This window comes from Nicrophorus vespilloides, unplaced genomic scaffold (assembly GCF_001412225.1).
Source record: "Nicrophorus vespilloides isolate i.1.1-1 unplaced genomic scaffold, Nicve_v1.0, whole genome shotgun sequence".
Taxonomy (NCBI): domain Eukaryota; kingdom Metazoa; phylum Arthropoda; class Insecta; order Coleoptera; family Silphidae; genus Nicrophorus; species Nicrophorus vespilloides.
Window position 1 is genome coordinate 8,282 of NW_017097140.1, and position 21,155 is coordinate 29,436.

Below are 21,155 nucleotides of genomic sequence, written 5' to 3' on the forward strand. Positions count from 1 at the left end.
AAAGGCTGCCAGATTATTGAATTGTTCGAAAACTGATTTTTTTTTGTATAATAGTAATGTTAAAATTTACAAGCGAATCAATAATGAAGTTAATTTTAAATTTATTTCCACTTAATTTTATCTACAAGATTTGACTAATTGATTTAATATTATTATTTTTGGTTAATTAAAAATAAAAAAATATTGGGTTACTAAAGGCATAAACATATGTATGTTTGCCATTAACTAATACAGAGTGAAACATAGACATTAAATCTAGTAGATTTGACTAATTATCTAAATATTATGATTTTTGGTTAATCATAACAAAAGTTGATGAGCTTAAAAAAAACATTCAAAAAATTATTGTTAAAATGATTGGGTATAAACATGTTTACCACAATGAAATATAATTCTTTACAGAATGAAACATAAATATCTTTCGAATAAGACGAAAGTATAGAAACAATTACATAATTATTATTCTTGAATAAACTAATTCATATTCACTTTGTTAAGAAATAACAAAATAGCGCTGCACTGGAAGCACTCCATCGAATTAAGTTTACATAGACTAAATAAATTTACTTTGTACTACTTGCATAGTGAGTTTTCCAATCAATATCAATTAGAACTGAAATTCATCTTATTCTTGCTTACACACATTACCAAATTATAAGAAACTTTCTGGATCGTTGAACGTTTCCGTTTCTAAAAATAATCTTGCTATTAATTGTTAATCAAATTGTTTCTGAAACGAGTTAATTTACTATATTTACTTTCACAATTTCGCGAGTCCCGAACTGAACAATTGTTTGGGTCTACATATTAGGGATTTGTTCGTGAGGTTTTATATGTTTATCTAGTCCAAGCGTACACAATATATTCTGCGCTGCGTTAATTCGATTTCAATTGATTAATTAAATAAACATAATCTTTTTTTTATTGTATAACAAAAAACAACGAACTGGGTTGCGCAATAATTTCATATCATCTGATTAATATTACAGAAACTCGTGTATTATTTATATTAATAGAGTGACTAATAGCCGAATGGTTAAGTCGAATACCCACGATTTTGTGGACGCCGATTTGAATCCTGGTCCAGCCCATCGTTCATCACAGATGGACAGTCAAATGAATTAAGTTCAACATATGGTCGATGGACAATGATAGTGTTAAGGAAAGCAGCAGATTCACAGTCAAAGGAAATAGTAGAATCGCAGAGCATCAATTTACTACTGAAGTTAACCTACAATAAACTAAAAAAAAGTCAAATCATCATAATGGTAACTATCCAGCGAGAAAGATTATCCATTTAATGTCAACCGCGATCTTAAATTTACTCAATGTTCACTTAGATGAACAGATTGTGAATAAAAAATTATACGACTTAAAAAAAAATATTAATTTCGCTAAATTATTCTATCAAATTCTAGAACCATGTTTACATTATAGAGATTATTTATATGATTTTTTTTATAAAATTCACACTAAATTTTTCATTAAAAATTGGTAATTACTGATATGTATTATATAATTAAATACACGAATATTTTATATGTATTCATCTGATATTTTCAAAATAATGACTGTATGTTAATATAAGTTTTTATGAACTGAAAATGTCAATGTATAAAAATCTTATTTGTGAGATTTTGTCTAAAAAGAAAAGAAAAACAAATCAAAAGTATATAAAAAAGAAATTCTGATAGTTAGTGATAGTTGTGTGATCATTGGTAAACTATTACATAAAAACTTTACTTTACTTTAAATTAAAAGATTTCCTTTAAATAGTAGATATTATTGTATGATCAAAGTACTTAATTTTTTGAACCATGAGAATTTTAGAAAATAATTTTTTTTCATAGGTTGCGACTTAAGGTCCGAAATATAGTTAGATATAGTAATGGTCCAATCTAGGCGCCGGTCCAAAGTAGGAAACTTTCTCCTAATAGTAATGTAAAGAATCAATCCTAAAAGTCAATACATGGTCCAATCTAGGCTCCGGTACAAATTAGGAAACTTATACATGTACTAAGTAAAAAAGCAACTTTAAATCGATTGTTTATGTAAAGAAAAAGTTGCGTCTTAGGTCCGAATTATACGGTAGTTAAGATATGGATTTCCTTTGGATTAAGAATAATATATTAATAATTATCAAATAAAAATATAAATTCAAAAACACATAAAATGATATTTTATAATGGTTCTTAAAAATTAATATTAAATGTATTGTTTTTTTCTAGTTATCAATGAAGTTAATATTTCGCTGATCGAAAGTTGTCTATATGTAAGTAATAAAATTCTAAAATAAATTGTTTATGTCTAATAATACATCTTATATATACAGACAAAACCTGAATAACACCGTACATAAATTGCACGATTTCTTTTCAATATACTTTTTCTCAATTCTTGTTAATTATTTCCTTGTTAAACAAAATCTTGTACAGTTAAGAAAAGTCCATTTATATAATGATCTGGCGTATCGAATATAACGTGTTATTTAAGGTATGACTGTATAAAAAAATTGTTGAAAATATGTACTATTGCACTGAAAACCATTAGAATTTTCAACGTTTTTACTTATGCAATTCTTAAAGTAAAATAAAATGTATATTACTCGGCATATTCGGCATTTCCGTATCTTACGTAACATTTGCATTCCCATTGTCTCTTAACCGAATCATAGCTTGAATTTGGAGCACTGGAAGTGCTCTCGGCTTCGAGAAATCCTTGAAGGTTTAACATTAAGTGAACCATACATGGATTACATAGAATTACTTACAAAAAGGAGCCTTTTGAGATCCAGCCTCGTGTATTATGAGTTGGATGCGGTATGCCATATAATAAATAATACTGGTAATAGCTTACCACAGCCTTTGAATTACGTTGGCGGTGTGTAAACACAGAGAGGAATTATTATTACAATCGTGCAGCAGATGTCCCGGACAGGTACAGAAGCAAGCTTTGAAATCTATTTATATCAATTAGCGCTACTAATTAAGACGGGAAATGATCTAGTTTCCATAACTTGCATATCCCTAATAGGGGAGATTCCGAATTTGGATTTACTATTTTTGTTGCAAATAATTATTGGCTCTATTTTGATTAAAGAACCATAGATCAATATTTTTGCCCAATTTTACTATTTTTTAAAGGTAAATATTTTAAAACTAGTGTTTAATATAATTTATTAAAAAAATAATAGATGGAAATAGAAAAAAGTTTGAGTTTTGACTGGTTCCTCTTGCTTAATGTTAGTTGTCTTAGATATAATTTAAAGAAAACTACTTATTTATTTTTTCACTCAATTTATAAAAGCTATGTGTTCTATGCTAAAAGAGATACAAAAATATTAATTTATTGAAAATTTGATAATTCTATTTTTTTCAAGTTTTCTTCTCGAATATTGATTTATTCGAACTTTTTATTATGATTATCTTCTATAAATTTACTCTAATTTTACCGGTTTAGTTTTGAAAACTGCTGGTGGTCACAAATTAGGCAACTTTGGTAAATGGTTAAAAATATTTCACTTAACTCTTGCTTAATTAAGAAAAAAAACTTTGTATTCAATCCAGAATACTAGTGTTTCTACGTTAATTGTGATAAAAAGCAAAATTACATAATTCACTTTTTACTTCTTCACTTTAGCTTGCTCCAATATTGATTTATGTGAATTTGTTATTATAATTGGTAATTGGAACTAGACTGGTGGAATTTAGTAAACTTTATACTTTTCACTTTTACTTGCTTTAATATTTCTTTATTGGAATTTGTTATTACATCCGCCTTCTTTGGTTTTCTTGAATATGACCGGTCCAATTTAGGCGATCGATAATCACACAACTTGGGCAAAAACTTAATTTTTTATCCAACTCTCGCATAACTTTAGTTTTTTTTGTTATTACAACCTTCCTTCTATTATTTTTTCTAATTTACCAGTCTGATTTAAGCAAATGGTCCACAATTAGACAACTTCAACAAACAATTAAAAATATTTCACTCAAATCTGCTTTAATTTCATTTATATTGAGTATAATTTAAAAGAATTTACATTTTGAGTTTTGAATTCACGCCAGAATACTGCTTTTATTAAGAGTTAAAAAAAAGGAACAAATTGTTAAAAATTTCATGATTTTACTTTCTTCTTTAGTTTTTCTTCAGTGATGATTTATAGAAATTTGTTATTACAACAGCATCAGATAGTGTAAAATAACTCTAATTTTCAACTGTATTATAAAATTCATTAAGGCAATGGTCTAATGTAGGCGCCGGTCCAAATTAGGAAACTACATTAATTTAGAGAATCTTTTCTAAAAGTCAATACATGATCCATTCTAGGCACCAGTCCAAATTAGGAAACTTATACATGCACTAAGTAAAAAAAACAATTTGAATGCAAGGAATTGTATTATCTATTTTCCAAATGTAATTAAACCCATCTAAAATCAATACAAACTAAACCACTGCTGTAATAGAATCATAATCCAAATATTTGGCATTCCCAAGTTGGCACGTACAAACATTCAATTCGATTATAGCGTTCGAACTGCACACAAATCTCATTACAAACAAGAAAGAGTGAATATTTATGATGACTGCAACAATGAAAAAGTAAGCCAACCTTAAAGGTTATAAATTTCAGGACTTGTGTGGTGTACTTTTTTTGTTAATAGAATTTGCTTTGTTTCATTCGAAGGAGGGCTTTGTGGATCGTGTGGGCGTTTCAGGAAGCGCTTTTGTGCAACGCATGAAATACTTGCCTGAAACCTAATTGGTAGCCCATTTGACTATTCCGGCCTTGCCGATTTTCATTTGCTCTGATTCTTCTTTTTTTTTTGTTACGACAAAATTACAATTATTAATGAATCTCTTCGGGCCACACATGCACATGAGTATGTGACAATAAATCACGTTTCGCTGTGCGTAATCCAATATTTTTCTATTAGATTAATTTACGCAGAAAACCATATAAAATGATATACAGGTTGAACAAAAAATCATTGTTCAAGCTTAAATCGGATTCTACATTTGTTTGTTTTAAATTAGTTCATTTATATTTTATATACAAGTGTCGACTTGCAAATTTTTTTTTAGTATTCAACAAAGCATAATTTAAAGTAATAACAATGTGCAATATGTTAATATTAGTAATTATATAATTAAGTACATTAATTAAAGTAATTAATTTTAATATTTGACAATTACATAGTTAAAGTAATTTTGTCAAGAACTCATTGTTATTATTATAACATAAATCATTCATCAATTACGGATTTACTTAAAAAAAGTAAGATTAATTCTTTTTTATATTGATTTATAATTTTGATTTAAAATTTCGTGAATGTCCATTTCAGACACTTCAAATGATTAATGATTTTTTTTTCTTACAAGAAAATTGAAATGAGTATTTAAGTTAAAATGTGATTGATCATCTACAATTAATTCCTTCCAAAGTGAGTGTTTGTTGTGAAAATTGTTTAAGAAGTGTAAATGAATTACGATTATTTTAATGAAATCTTTTCATCTAATCCAGAAAAGTTATTGATTATCTGAAAGATTTGTATCATCCAAATCTATTAAATAAATGTTTTTAAATCCATAATGCATATACAGCATGGTATAGTGCGCCAATAGTTAGGACTGTTTAAGATCGCACTAATCGAGGACTTTTAAACCGCAAAAAAATAAACAGCACATAAAGACACTTAACTGTACAGAGAACAAACTATACTTTATGCATACTATTAATTTTATATACTAAAACCGTTCTGATTGAATCCGCACTAAGCGAGGTATTGTTATTTATATTGTATGTATAGATTAATTTTTTTTTTTTTTAATTAGCAGTAGGTTAGAAAAAAATAGTTATAAATATGAATTGTATGGAAATTATGTGCATGAGTTTACTGTAATACTAATTAGAAGTATCAAAAAACGAAATCGGGACTTAAACTGCAGTTTGATGTAAATTAGTAATGACCATTTTATTTTGTTGCACATAAAACGGATTAAAAATAGTGCTGGAGCGCGAGCTGCATACATTATGAGTAATTAATGTATGTTATGCAATTTTACCGGATAATGTTTGCATTTTTAAATAAAAAAATAAACAATGCAATTGTGAGCATTAATTTTTATAACATTAATATTGATATTAAGAAATTATATTTATAACTCAAATTGTGCAGAAAAATGGTCAATAACCCTTAAAATTATTATTAATTTAAACAATGAGGATGAAAAGGCTTTGGTCAACATGAAGTAATTGTAGTTATTATTTCTATTAAATTTGCAATCAGTAACAGTAAAATTGTAGAAATTTTACTAAAGAAAAGTTAATTACTATATATTCTGACATTGATATAGTAGAAATGAATGAATAATGTTTAAAAGCTTAATAAAAGTTTTTAATACTTCATGGTGTATCACAATGAATTAAGCATTCGCGGACGAGTGTCGCAAATATCCGCCTAATAATTTACACACTAGACTAGCTTATGTACCTGACTATGTTCTCCAACTCCTTACGAACTTTATAAACGACTTTCAAAAATCGCGATCTCTTTTATATCATGTCTTTTCATTTCTTTAATCATCTGAGGGTCTGCCATTACTGTTAAATTACTAAGAAAAAAGGATGTCCTCAAATACCTTACGCATCACACCGTGTGTTTGCGCAGTCATCGAATCTTAGTTCAACGGTAGCTCTTGGCGAGGCGCCACTAGTCTTTTTCAGAAGGAGACGTGTTGTTGATGTTATAAATCTTTATTTTTAATTAAGCTTTGATGTTAGTTCTGTAGAGAAGCTACTTGAATTACCAAAACACGCCACTACATGGCGCTTTCAATTCTGACAGCGTATGTCAAATTGCTTTGCTGCAAAGGATTAAAATAATAAGATTTGAGCACACGGCGGAAACAGGCGAAATCGTGTTATGCACAAGCTTAGTGAGGAAAGTGCGGTTACTACAGAAGATGATAATACGATAATTATTTTTTAAATATGTTTATTTGTTTAAAGTCTGTTAATTATTATCATAATTACATGTTATTTAGCTATAATATTAAAAAATATTATAAAAATTTTAACATGTTGACAATTTCATTTAAATATAATATGAGCATATGTAACATAATTATTATATCATTAAAACAGGCAAGAATAATTATAATATAAATAATATTATTATAAACTATTGTATAGATTTCTGAATATTCAAACAGATAATAAATGAAGAAAACACTTAAATAAAGTTTTGTAAATATTAATATAGGTACCTAGTTTAGTTTTTCCTCGATTAACGCTCAATCCATATAATACTGGTCTACTAAAAGACTAAATTACGTATCTACCACATACAAAAGTCACTTCGTTTAACCATTTAAGTACTGAAATAAATTCACAAAACTGGCTGCCTAAATGCAAAAAAAATGCCCTTTTAGTTCATATTTCAACATAAGTATTTTATCTTTCGACACAAAAGTTTTGATTCCAAATTGATGTCTTTTGGATAACATTAGGGATTCTTCGATGACCAGTTTTTTTTTCAAGGGATTTTTCATTAAGGATAGCCGTGTCTCATTCAGTCGTCTAATTACTACAGCTGTAATTAAAGGGTTAACGATGTTTTGTTTAGCGCTTATCGTCTAGAAACGTATACTAAGGTCTTACTGCATTATTTAAATATTTCACCTTTTTTTATACAACAATATGGGGTCTTTATATATTTTACTAAGTAAAATATATTCCGCTTAATTGGGACATCGGTTAATCGGGACAGCCGCTTATTAAGGACAAATCCTAAAGAACGGAAACAAAACTCAGGAAATAACACACAGTTACTCCGCTTTTTTTGGGACAATATTCCGTTTAATCGGGACAGTAATCTTGTGTGAATTTCCGTGGCGCTGGTCCATGGATAAGTGGACCAGCCGCTTAATTGGGACAATTTGTACTAGTCCAGATGTGTCCCGATTAATCGGAATCGATTTTATATTCAATTCATTTTTATTTAAAGCTATGTTACCTATGTTATCTATAATAAGATACACGTTTTTTATATTAGTGAGCAATTTCAATTCATATTGTTGATGAGATTAATTAATTCTGTGATAATTTTCATAATATTATGTCTCGTACACTAGAGATTTCTGCACGTATAAAACTTTTCAACTGGAAGCCGGGAATGCTACAAGTTTGTAAGTTCTTGGTATCTGCATGTAATTAATTATATATTTTCTACGGCGTATTTCCTCAGTCGAAAAGTTTTTCAACTACATATTTTAAAATAGCATAAAAATTATGTTATTAATATAAATTGAAGTTAATGAAGTTAAAAAAATACTTAATGTTAAATAAATTTGTTATTATTTGTTACTGTAGTAAGTAATAAGTATTATTCAATTAAAAATATTTTTTTTATTAGAACTGATTGATATTAAGTTACATTGGAAAAGAAGTTATGTTTCTAAAAATAAATTCAAATATCGACCTGACGTCTCTCCTTTCGCGAATAACTTTCCGTTTTATGACTACGGCATTCCTGCGTTCGCTTCTGTCCGTTTCTTTTTCAATATCACTTATTGGAATAACTTATGATAATATTTCAAGGATATAAAAAATGTAGGAAGAGGAAACCCCTTTTCATAAAGAATTCACTCTACAAACCAAATAAATGATTGTATATCTGCACTTTAGTATTTTTGGTGAAATATTAAATATTTTGGGATTATCGTCATAGCATTTAGAATTATAAGAAAAAAAATAAAGTTAAAAGTTTTAGTAATAATATATAATAACACTTTGTTGGACAAAATTCAGTTTGTAAATATTAATAATACAAACAGTATTATTGATAGTTTTTTCTAATAATTTGATTATTTTGAATGTAATTTAGCTAATTATAAAGAAAAACGTATATTTTATAGAAAAATAATGAACAAAAATATAGTTGTAGTTAATATTAACACAAACATTGAACTTTGATGCAATTTATATAGAAATATACACATAATATGCCAGATTATAGAGTACAAATATTACAATATTACATTTTAGGTATGCAAAATTATGTTCATACTTGTTGAAATATATTTGTTCTGTAATCATTTACAGTCTTTCATTATCTAATATACATATTTTTGAAGTCATTCGATATTACGTACTTTATTATGTACGGCTGATCGCATTGACGTACAAATATCTGTAGGAATGTACAATAATGTCAATCGACTAATCGATGAGTTTATGAAACAGCTAAAATCACGATCTAATTGAAATTAAACTTTAATTTGTTCACGAGGCCGAATTAATGTACAAAAATCTATAGGAAAATACAATAAGGTGAATAATCCAGTTAACTGATGTGTTTATATTTAAATGATTAAAATCACGACTTTATTAGTATGAAACCAAAATATGTTTCAGTATGAGTCAGGTCCGATGACAACTTGTAAGTTTGTATGAATATCAAATGCACTTTAAGTAAAAAATATTTATGTTCGATAATACGTACATTATGTACGGTTCTCTGATGAAATGGTCTATATGAAAGTACAATCTTGTCAATAGATCGATTGATGGCGATGGGATGGGATTTCTTTAAAAACAAATTAAATTACGGCCTGATTGAAATAAAATTGAAATATATTCTTGTATATCACACAGTGTTGTGTCCAACCACTAAGTTTGGGTATCATTGAGGACAATAATTAACCAATATGCAGAATAGACAGATTCCACGGAAAGCAGTGACCAATTGTAACGTTTCTTCGTATTTTTGTTGTCAACTGAAAACTAAACTACAGATTAGACATATCCCACAGAAGGCAGTAACCTGAAGCTGAGCGTCTTCTTAAAACCGTGCCTTGCTCCTCAAACTCCCACCCCTTTGCTTACTTAATTTTATAAGTAGAATAAGTAATTGTCCTAAAATTCATCCCTGAACGGCACGACAAAAAGTATTGGTGGTGAAGTATTATGTACGTTATTTGAACATTGACTGTATATTTTTTAATAGAACAGATAGCATCTTGCGTATGAATTATGTAGAATAAATATTTGTTTTGAACTTCTAATGTTATACTTACTTAATTTACATACTTTTAACATATGTTTGATAATACGTACATTATATTTTTTGACCCTATGACTAAACTATCTTTAAAATATCTACACTTCGAAGTCAGTAAATAAAACAGAAATATGTTGATGCACTGGCTGCATCAACATAAGTCTACTTTCAGACAAAATAAAACGTTGAAAAACACTGGCTTAATGTATAGTATTTAAAGAGGTATTATGTACGTTAACTGAACACTAACTATATGTTTCATAAAATAGATGGAATCTTGTATTTTCAAAGCAAATATTATTGGTTTCAGTTATATTGAAATTATAAGTATAAACCAAGATGTTAGCTTTAACGATATTATGACAGTTACAATGCTAAAAAAATGGTTTGTGTTTCTCATTAGAGACTGCTGTTAGAACATTGAGAAACCATTTGGGTAAGAGAGTCGGATTACACGGCAAAACGAAATCCACCACCTTCCTTTATATCGCGAATTCCAATCTATTTAACTAAACTAATTAGAAACGCCACGGATACGCTTAAAACGTGGTGGTTAAGATGCTACAGCGGATACGGAAGAAAGATAAAATTGAAGAAAAAAATACAGCGCCTCTTAATGCGTTCGATTTAAATTCCGCAGTAGAAAGTAGCACTTCCATTCGCATTCCATTTGATTCGTACAATTCGAAGAGTTATAAATTATTTACGTGAATATGCGGTTTTGAACTTAGTGGCAGGATATCATTTCACCGGAAGTTCTGCAGCCAGAATAAATCTCTACGTCGTATGTATTTATGCAAGCGACACACATATACGCGACACGTGTTCACAGCTGGGACACCCACCTAGGTTATAAATAACGACAAAAAGGAATTAAAATGGATGGAATAATAACAATAAAAGAAAACAAGCGAAAACAGCGACGCCGTATTCGTGGCTACGGGCGAAATGGTGGAGACGCCGGGCACATCCGGCCCCTCGTAACTCGTAATGTAGATAGCACGAACGGCTTTGGAACTCTGCTTTTTTTAAGAAAACCCACACAATATTTTCGACGCCCTAAATCACCTAGAGCGAAGAGCTATTATTAAACCACTTTGTTTATATTATACATCATACAGCTACAGCAAAAAAGGTATATTAAACACACATTCAAATTATTTAATGTTTATGAAACTAATGTACCTAGATTATCTATTCGTAAAAATATATAAGCAGTGTTCTCGCATACAAATTTTGGAACATTTTGCTCACACTTAAACATTTTGCAAGTCAGCCCCCGTTCATAGAAAGAAAAATGGAAGGATTATATAGTATTTAAAAATTGAAACAAGGGCAAGCGCCAAGATTATTTTTTTAGTAAGCATTTAAATATTGAGAAAATATACCACACGGCCCTGTTTGTTATGATTTAGTTAAGTACACAATATTACTTAAAAATATAATTTATGGAAATGACACATATTTAGAAAAAAACATAGCAAGTCCACGATTTACACAGTTTTATAAATACGCGTTTAAGCAAACTTTCTATATTTCGTGTAAAATTCAACATAATATTCTTGCAATTGTACATAGATTTATATTATAAGTCGACGACTTACTGTCTAATGATTTTATAATTAATTACATATATAAATTTGTAAAATTATCAAAACACATTTATTAACAATTCAACTATACCTCCTTCTGTAAGTATACATCTAATGAATTTATAATTTATGGATTAAGTACACTGCATTACTTGAATATATCATACAAATTCAGTCAACGTTATCTATGATATGGACGCTTTTATATAACGAAAAAAAGAGTTCTTGGACAAAAAGTCACTTAGAAATGATGAATGAAGTTTGTCACAAAATATGGATAAAATTTGTAAAAGGAAATTATCTTCCAAGAAATTAAGGAATTACGTATCGAAAATAACAAATTGTAAACGCTACTACAGTCACAAAGAATTGAAAAGTGGGCTTAGGTAACGTTCAAAATAAATGATTCATATATAAAAATATTATTAGATAAGATTTATAACTATTTTGGAGACAAAACAAAGTCTTGGAATAGGAATAAATAAAAATGGTATTGATTAAAGGTATCTTAAGTGGATTTTGGATTAGTAGTGTTAGAATATTCTTATTAAATTAATATGATTGTAAAGAATTGTAAATATGAAATATAATTGATTCGAATAGACAAAAAAAAGTATTAGTACAATTAAGAATAAATGAAGAGTTTAGTTTTGGAATACTGTCGTCTTCGAGTTTATGATAGTAGCCTAATGGATTTGTCAGACCAAAATAAAATATATAATATGTGAAAAAACGTAGAGCCTATGGTAAACCTTATATAAGAAAAAAAATCAAGAATGGAAGACGCGAATCTTAACCTTTAACATTCCATTTAGGAAAAGATTTTTGATAAGATTAAAGAGGTAAATCTTCTTCAGTGGAAAATTTAAAAAGAGGATCTTTCTAGCAGATGGGATAAAAGCCTTAAAATATATAAAAATGCGTGATTGCTTACCTTAAAGGTGACATAGTTTGGACATTGTATTTGAGATTGTTTGAAGTGATAATCGTAGATCGTCGAACGATGAAAGCCAATTTCGTATGGGTGAATTATCTAAAAAATAAATAATTATATTTTAAATTAAATATTATCTTTATTTAAACTTCCTCAATATACAAATTATAACGAAAAAAACATAATAAATTCGGTCGCAGCAAGGAAATTTTGCATCTAGGGTCAAACATCTAATTCTCAAGAAATCAAAGGGGTCAAACAGTGGTTATGAAGGGTGGCTACAATGTAGACCATGAAGTTGGTGAGGAAGCTTAGCTCGGAAGAGTTAAGCATGCAGTAGAATAGTATTAAGTAAAGTATTCATTAGAATTGTCTTAAGAGAAGAGCAGTATTATAGAGTAGTCTTAAGTATTAGTAGTGTAGTATTAAGTAAAGTATTGAGGAGAGTATTAGAGAAGAATAGTTTAAGTATTTTAAGCATAAACTTGTAGCAAATGAAAGACATCATTTTCCTAAAAAAAAGCAATAATAACAAAATAATATTAAATTTTATGTGTTTATGGTATCTGGGTAAATCACTGTATTTATTTTGATATGCATATTTGTTATGAAATATTTCATGTCAACAATTCAAGGATAATAAATTATTTTTATTTTGTACACTGTACAAATCATATAAGAAACCCGTTAAAACTTCGTATATTTACTATGAGATAGTTCATCTAAACAATTCAAAGATAAATAAATTACTTGTGTTGTATATATTGTACAAATAAACTAAGAATCCGTTAAAACTTCTTATTTTAAAAAGAGTACTACTTGTTTTTATTAAAGATCATTTTGTTTTTTTCCTGTGTTGGCAAAGGATACTGGATTTCACGACAATCCGCCAAAGGAGTTGCTTATAATCCATCTACTTGATGGATCCGACATTGTAAAGTAAAGTAATCCATTAACTTAATATAATTAGATTTTTCAATAATTAATTGCTGTTTGTGGTTGTTTATTCTGTAATAAATTATATTATTATTTTTAATTATAATATTTATTTTAATTAATTAAACTTGTGTCGATTAATAAAAATCTGATATATTCAAGTATTCGGCACAAAATTTCTGGACAACAAGTTTCCAATATGAAGACAATAAATATTAAAAAAAAAACCTTACCATTTACGTGTAGTTTCCATTTTTTTCCATGAAAAACTCTTCTTCACAAATAATTATTATATAGTTAATATTAAAGTCAATAATTTAATGTTTATTGAAAATTTAAGAAATATTTAACTTTTTTTACACTTTTTTTTATTATTATATCTTCTTATTTTAATTACAGATAAAAAGTATGAATGTAGATTTTGCTGGCGAAATGGAACTTAAAAGAGGAGTAGTAGAAGTAGATAATTTTTGTTATACTTAGAAAAATCTTTCACATTTTGGTTTTTTATTAATAATTAAGGTGAGATTCGAACTCGTCATGTATATTTATGAAAACGGTGAGAATATTGGTGACATATTAACTGTTATTATTAACTTTTACATATTATGTAATTCTAATGTGAATCATAGAAACCTGGATATACATTGGTTGGTATACATTATTATGTGAATTAGATGTATGTTTCCAGTTTTTATTAAATGTTCTCATTTATCCCCATATCTCCCAATTGAAGATTATCCTTAAAAACACTTAAGGAATATGTACAATTCCGAGGATTTCCACCTATGGTGGACTTTCCTTTGATGTATTTTGTTATTTTTTTGTTATATCTAATCGGATTCGTTTCAGTAACCTTCCGGTCGGATAAAGAGGATTACTCTCAAATAATTTGACAAGGTTAAATAAGTCTACGGTTATTGCCCAGTACAAAATTCTTTATTGGTAACAAACATAGTTTTTGTTTTCTTCTAATACAGTAATACAGATAATCGGTTTAGCCAATATCAATATCGAGGATTGTTTGAAACCGCACTAATCGAGGAACTAAATGTATATAAAAATAAATCGCAGACAATTTATGTATAAATTAATAATTTTATGAACTAATTTTTAAATTTTATTTTTATTTCGCCGAATTAAAATTTAGTTTGTTTTGAAATCAAAAATAAAACCGCACTATGGTATTGGGTATTGAGGTATTGAGTTAATTGAGTGGAGAAGTCATTTTTTTGTTTTATACTTATTTATAATTGAATAAATGTTATTTTCACTGTATGTAATAATTTAATTTTTATAATCAAATATTTTATTATACACAATTATTTTTGTATTAATATTATAAAATTTATTGCGAAATATTTATTTGGTTGTGGCTGTACAATTAAAAAAGTAATTGCGATTAAAACAATACAAGTATATTAAATGCAATTTAGAAATTTAATTAAATTTTCTATGCAGTAATATAAATGTTTGAATTGGCGAACGTGCAAAATCTGGACTAATCCAATTATTACATTCGCTTATTGCAGGTGAGATAATGATTACCGAAAACGTATAGAGTGGAAATATCGTAATAACATAATTTGTATTAAATGACAAAACTGTCGTAAAATGATTGAGACATCTCTGTCTTCATTTTATTGGATGTAGGTAGAACTCAGCAGTAAATTACAAGGATAAAGTTTTATATCCTAAACCTCACAAATCCCTATAGTATATAGAGGTTTTCGGTTTTATGTTTGAAACAGCAGATATACCTCTTCATATATTTTACAAATATTTTAGCACCGAGCCATTTTTTCAAATTTGGAAAGAGACAATAATTCGAGGGGGCTAAATCTGGCGAATAGGATGTGCGAGGAAGCAATTCAAACTTTAAATCGCGATAATGGATTTGCGAACTGGTCAGAGTCGAACCGGAAACTAACCGAAATTAACCGAAATTTTTAACAGAACCGTAACTGTAACCGTAACTCAAATAGTAAACGGAAACCGGAACGAAATTTTAATTACGGTTAATATCGGTTCTTTTTTTTCTTTAATTTAGTTCATAATCATGTATGCTGGTAGTATGCCAGTGCTAGTCTTTTGGTTTATTTATATGGACATTCTATTCATACTTAATCTTGATACGTTTGAATAGAAATATTGAGATCCCATATTTGTATTAAGCAACAATGATTGGTACATAATTTCCGAAAATTGTTAATGAAAACTGTGAATAATTAATAATTATTAGACTGTTTATTAAGTTTTATAAGTATAGAAATAATCTATAAGAAAATGCTCTATGCTTTACAATAAAAAAAATAAATGTATTTTTAATATGAGAAAATAATTTGTGACAAGATTTAATTTGTAATTCTGAAATGATTTAGTAAAATTTGTAACTTTAGTGAAATGTATTAATTTAAGACTATTTGTCAATTAATACAATTAAGCAATGCAATATTCCCAAACTATCACTTGAATTTCGTGTATCACTGAAGCAATCCACTATAGTATCAACCTTACAATTATACAAAAAAAAAACATGTAAACATTGTTATTAAAATGATTATTTTATTAACAAGTTTACATAATTCAATATTTTACAATTACCTAATTTTAGTTGATTTTTAATTATAGTCTTATATATTCGTTCTGTTTAAAGTATCATCAAATTATTATTAATAATTTAATTAGGGCAGAAAGACCTATGGTCAATAGCCCTTTGAAGCAGTTGACTTTTTTTGGTTTATATTATTGTATTGAGTTTTTTTTTGACTTTGTAATTTTCTGTTTCAATAAATATTATTATTAATTTACTTAATTTTCTTTTAATTATAATAATAATATTTATTGTAACAATTACACCTAAATAAAAAAATAAAATAAAAAATAATGAACAGTTACCATATTAGAATTTCTATAGGTAGAAAATATTTAATTAAATATTTTGTATATAAATTATTCAGGTTTGATTATATCAACAAAAAAACTTTTGTAATCAATAGCAATTTTCATTCTAATTTAGTTGCTAACAATCCTGACATTCCACTTAATTTAAACAAAAATGTCAAGGGAATGAACAGAATTTCCATTCTCGTATAGATTAATTTACGTTGAACATTCTTCGGTAGTTCATCGGCGATGCGTGTAAATTAGGCGGTGTGTGTTAATGTCGTGGAAGTGCCCTTTGGTCCTCCAATCCTCGAAGGAATTCGTACCCCTCCGACGAACAAGACTAGCTCTACTCGTATATAGACCCGATAATATTTATCCACCAGAAATGTAATTTGCGAACTCGTATCACGACTTCCTGTTCGAGTCGTACGAGGAATCCCCGGATGCGACTGGCGCAGCCAAATACAATCCTATTTCTGACTGTAATATCGGTATGGCAGCGAATAAATATTTCTGCATATCCTGCACATTTCAATTTCCGCTTTTATACGGATTACTTTTATAGAAGCCACTTCAATCCGGTGCAGGCATTAAAACATCATTCGTGTAATTATACCCTAAAATAAAATCGTAATGTTAATGGAAATGATTAATTACATGACCCCCAAAAAACAATAATTAATTAGCGAGAGAAATTATATTATATAATATTAAATAATTATTAAATTCAATACTATTTAAATAAAATTAAAATAATTTATGAATTTGATATTATACATTAATTATGCTTTATTTTAAGTGGCGTAAGTACACTTTTGGAGAAAAAAATTAATGAATGGTAATTTTAGAAAGATATCCTCTTTTTATATTTATAATCATAAATATCAAAATAATTTAGCTATAAAATGTTAACGCAAAACCTTGAATATCTCGATGTATTAACAAATTGACTTATACTACTTTTAAAATTGTTGTATTTATATCTTATTTCAGTAAAATGCAACAACGTTGGATATTGACGTTGTTTGTGTATATGAAGGAGCATGTGTAAAATAAATTAAGTTTTTTTTTTATTTATTGAAGAGAAGTCTTAAAATCTATTCGCAATTTCACACTTGAAGGATCTCGCTATAAAAAAATATTTGAGGACATAAGAAAACGTAAAAACGTTTGTGGGAAAAAAATAAGTAAAGTTTGTAAATCAGTTTCTGGATCTCAAATTTTCTTGGGAACATGTTTTTTTATATGTTCGTAAACCAAAGAATATTTGTTTTGGATAAAGAGCCAAGTTGCGCCGGTAAAGGAAGAAATAGTTATATATTGTCTTCTTAATAGTCGTTACTGTACAATGCTTAAATTTTGCTCTATCAATTCAATTCAAAATATTCTTTTTTTTATAAATTATATGTTTATTGGGTTTTTATAATCGTGGAAACCGATTTGGGCATTAGCCTCTTGCGGCCTTTATGTTATTCCATTCGTAGTTTTTATAAAAATTAAAGAAAGCTGTGGTTATGGTGACTATTTTAAAGTTTCGTATTAGGAATTTTGTATTAATGGTTTCTAGGAGTTGAGTGATGATTGGTCGTTTGAGTCGGCGTTGCGTGCTAGTACGGAAGAGAGGGTGAAGGATTTTGTCTTTGAGGGGTTTGGTGAGAAATGTCCCCGAAGGGGGATTAAATCTGGCTCTTCTCTATGCTTAACTCATCGAATACTAGCTTCGTGATATAAGTTGTTGCCACCTTTCACAACCATGTTGTCTTCTAAAAATGTTTTTTTTGTATAATGAAATTTAACTTACAATTAAAAATTTGTAGTATAAAATGAATATACATTAGAATCTCAGTTGTCAAATATAATTATTTTGTAATGGCCATTCGTAAATAGTATTATTCTAAAACCGAAACCATTTTCGCCTACAAGAATGACTTTAATGGTATAATCCAATCTAGAAGCTTAGTTAAATATTATTCAATAGTGATTTCTGTCTTAATTCATGAAAAAGATTAATAAAAATACTTAAAATCTGAAACAATTTATACCAATATTTAACTTCTATTTATCTGACTAAAAACTCATGATGTTAGTGGAAATAATGATGTAAGTATCCGTTCCGCCGTATATCAGTTGGGATTTTTTTTAGAATGCGTTCGAGAACCGAAAATATTTTCCCCAATAAGATTTATTTAAATATTATAATCCGTTCTCTAAGCTTAGTTATATCTTAATAATAGTATTAAACTAATGTACAAGATCATTGAAGATACATTAAATCTTAAACAATATAAACGAATTCAATTTATTTTACGAAAAAGTGATGACATTAGTACAAAAAAAGAAGTAAATTCCGCTGTACATTTCAACTCGTTGAGTACCAGTTCGAGAACTGAAATTTTGTTCGTAAACCGCGGCATGATTTTTTTTTAAATTAAATTGATTGATTTAAATTGATTTTTATTAGTATACAATTGAAACTAATTTGTGTTTAATATTTTTTTTAATATAATCTAATAAAAAAATTATAATTACAACGATTATATAATTTTAAACATAAAAAGTTAATTAAATTACATCTTGGATACTTAGATTTGATGAAAAATAAACTAAAGGAAAGTTCTCTCTGTGTGTATTTTTTTTTTGTGTTGTTTTATTCATTTCTTAATTATAATTAGTTTCGTGTTCCACGATCTCCCCAGTAATTATTCTATTTTTTATTTGCTCGAGTAACTTATTTACATATATACATTTGTTGAGCCGTCTGACCGTCTGCTGCAAATGATTATGTAGGAGAACGTATTATAAGTGAATAGAATTATGTTTTCTTGCAGGCTTTTAATGAGAATATTGGATTGAAAAATGACTGAAAAAAAATAGAAATTAAATTAAGTTCTCGGTAAAGTTTAAATTACATAAGCATACATTTCTTGCTTTAAGGGTCGAATTTCAAATGAATATTTCATATTTGAATATAAAGAAGCAAAGAAATAGATTAAACGAAATGAAATAAAATTCGCATCATTGATTTCGTGATAATTGCCATTGGAAGTGAAAATTCTCAGTATTGAATAAATAATACATTTTCTTAGTATACAAGTTAAATTATAACAAAGAAAAGTATATGGAAACCTTATTGCGACTTTAGCTAAATTAATGTAGTTTCAAATATAAATAATTTGAATCTACAGTTATTAAACAAAACTTCATTTTCGGAAGTAAAATATACTATGGCCAGATACGTTACTTCGTAAATAAAATGAAAAGCTTTTTGGAACAATGTCAAAAAAGTTTTATTAAATAAACAGTAAACTAACATACAAAGTGAAATAACATTTTATAATATTAATCTATAGTTAATTGTATGTGCTTTTTTCTTTTTCATTTAATAATTATTTATACGGAGTTACTGAATTTAACAACAACTTTTCTTTCTAAATCAGGATTTTCACTGATATAGTTAAAACGTCTTAAATTTAATAACTTTTTTAAATTTGATTGTTAATATTTTTTTAATATTTTTATAATATTAATAATAATAATATAAAAATAATCATTTTCTACATTTTTGCTGAAATAATATTTATTTTCAAACCAGACTGAAATGAATACAGATTGATCAAAGCCGAACTATGCGTGGTTTTGTTGTATATGGTCTTTGATAAAGAAAGGAAGACATCTTCTTGAAAGATAATGAGTTCTCATGACATCAGCTGGGGGAAATATAAAGGTCGGTAATAGAAAGGAAATAAGATCAATTTTATACTAATTATTTGGTATTATTTATTAATTGACTGGTCAAAATACCGAAATAAATGGAATAGTTATAATACGATGCAATCCCAGATGATAAAATAATAGGTATATGATTTTTCTATACGGAGATAGAAAAGAAATTAAAGAAGTAATTTCTAAAATAAGCCAAACTAAGAAGGATTTAAGAATATTGTTTTACAGACTTCAGGATGTTGTGGTAGATAGATTTGTTTCTGTTGGTCGAGACTAGGGTTTATCGGTTTTTAAAAACCGGTTATTTAAAGAAATTTATATAATTCGATATAATTTAATTAATTTAACACATAATCACGGACATGAAACATACTCACCTTCGCATCGGTCAATATATGTTCACTAATATCAGGATGGCCTCTTCCTGAATATAGATGAAAAACAATATCATGAGTAGAAATTATTACTTGTGGAAATGAAAAATATCAATGAGAACATTTGTGGGTCTTCAGTTCAACTCGGAAATAAAATATGTTTCCGAGTTATTAATCAAGTGCCATGAATATAAATTGTGAAATAAGTATTTCATTTGATACGTCTCTATATATTGGATGCATGTTATTGCCACATTAATCAATCATTATTGGTAAACTGTTACTGCAGAAGGGGACGAACATATAATTGCGACGTCTTTCTTCTCGACTAAACGAATTATGTGGATGAATAATGGCATCGAGGAAAAATAATAAATCGCGCTAGACTAATTGCAACAGGGCTTCAGAATCACTTTTCTCGAGCAAAAAGTTTTCAAACTTTTTCCACTCTGAATTATATACACATATGCTACACCATTTTTATTAAAGCATTAATATGTGTTCACATATCATAAAACATATCGTACGTTCAAATTTTCGGAGTAAAAATTTAAATAAAGCGTTTAATGAAACATAATGTGTTTTCATTAATCATTTAAAAAATATAGTTCATTTTAATAAAAAAATAATATTCTAAAATTTA

General features: G+C 27.7%; 1 protein-coding gene across 1 annotated transcript in view; it reads left to right on the top strand.

The window, feature by feature from the left end:
* The first annotated feature begins 2,225 nt into the window (after positions 1-2,225).
* Positions 2,226-21,155, top strand: part of LOC108559101 (FMRFamide receptor) — a 45,461-nt gene continuing 26,531 nt past the window's right edge. The window contains exon 1 of the mRNA XM_017916244.1: positions 2,226-2,272. The gene's annotated coding sequence lies outside the window, so the exon portion shown is untranslated. The remainder of the gene's footprint in view (positions 2,273-21,155) is intronic.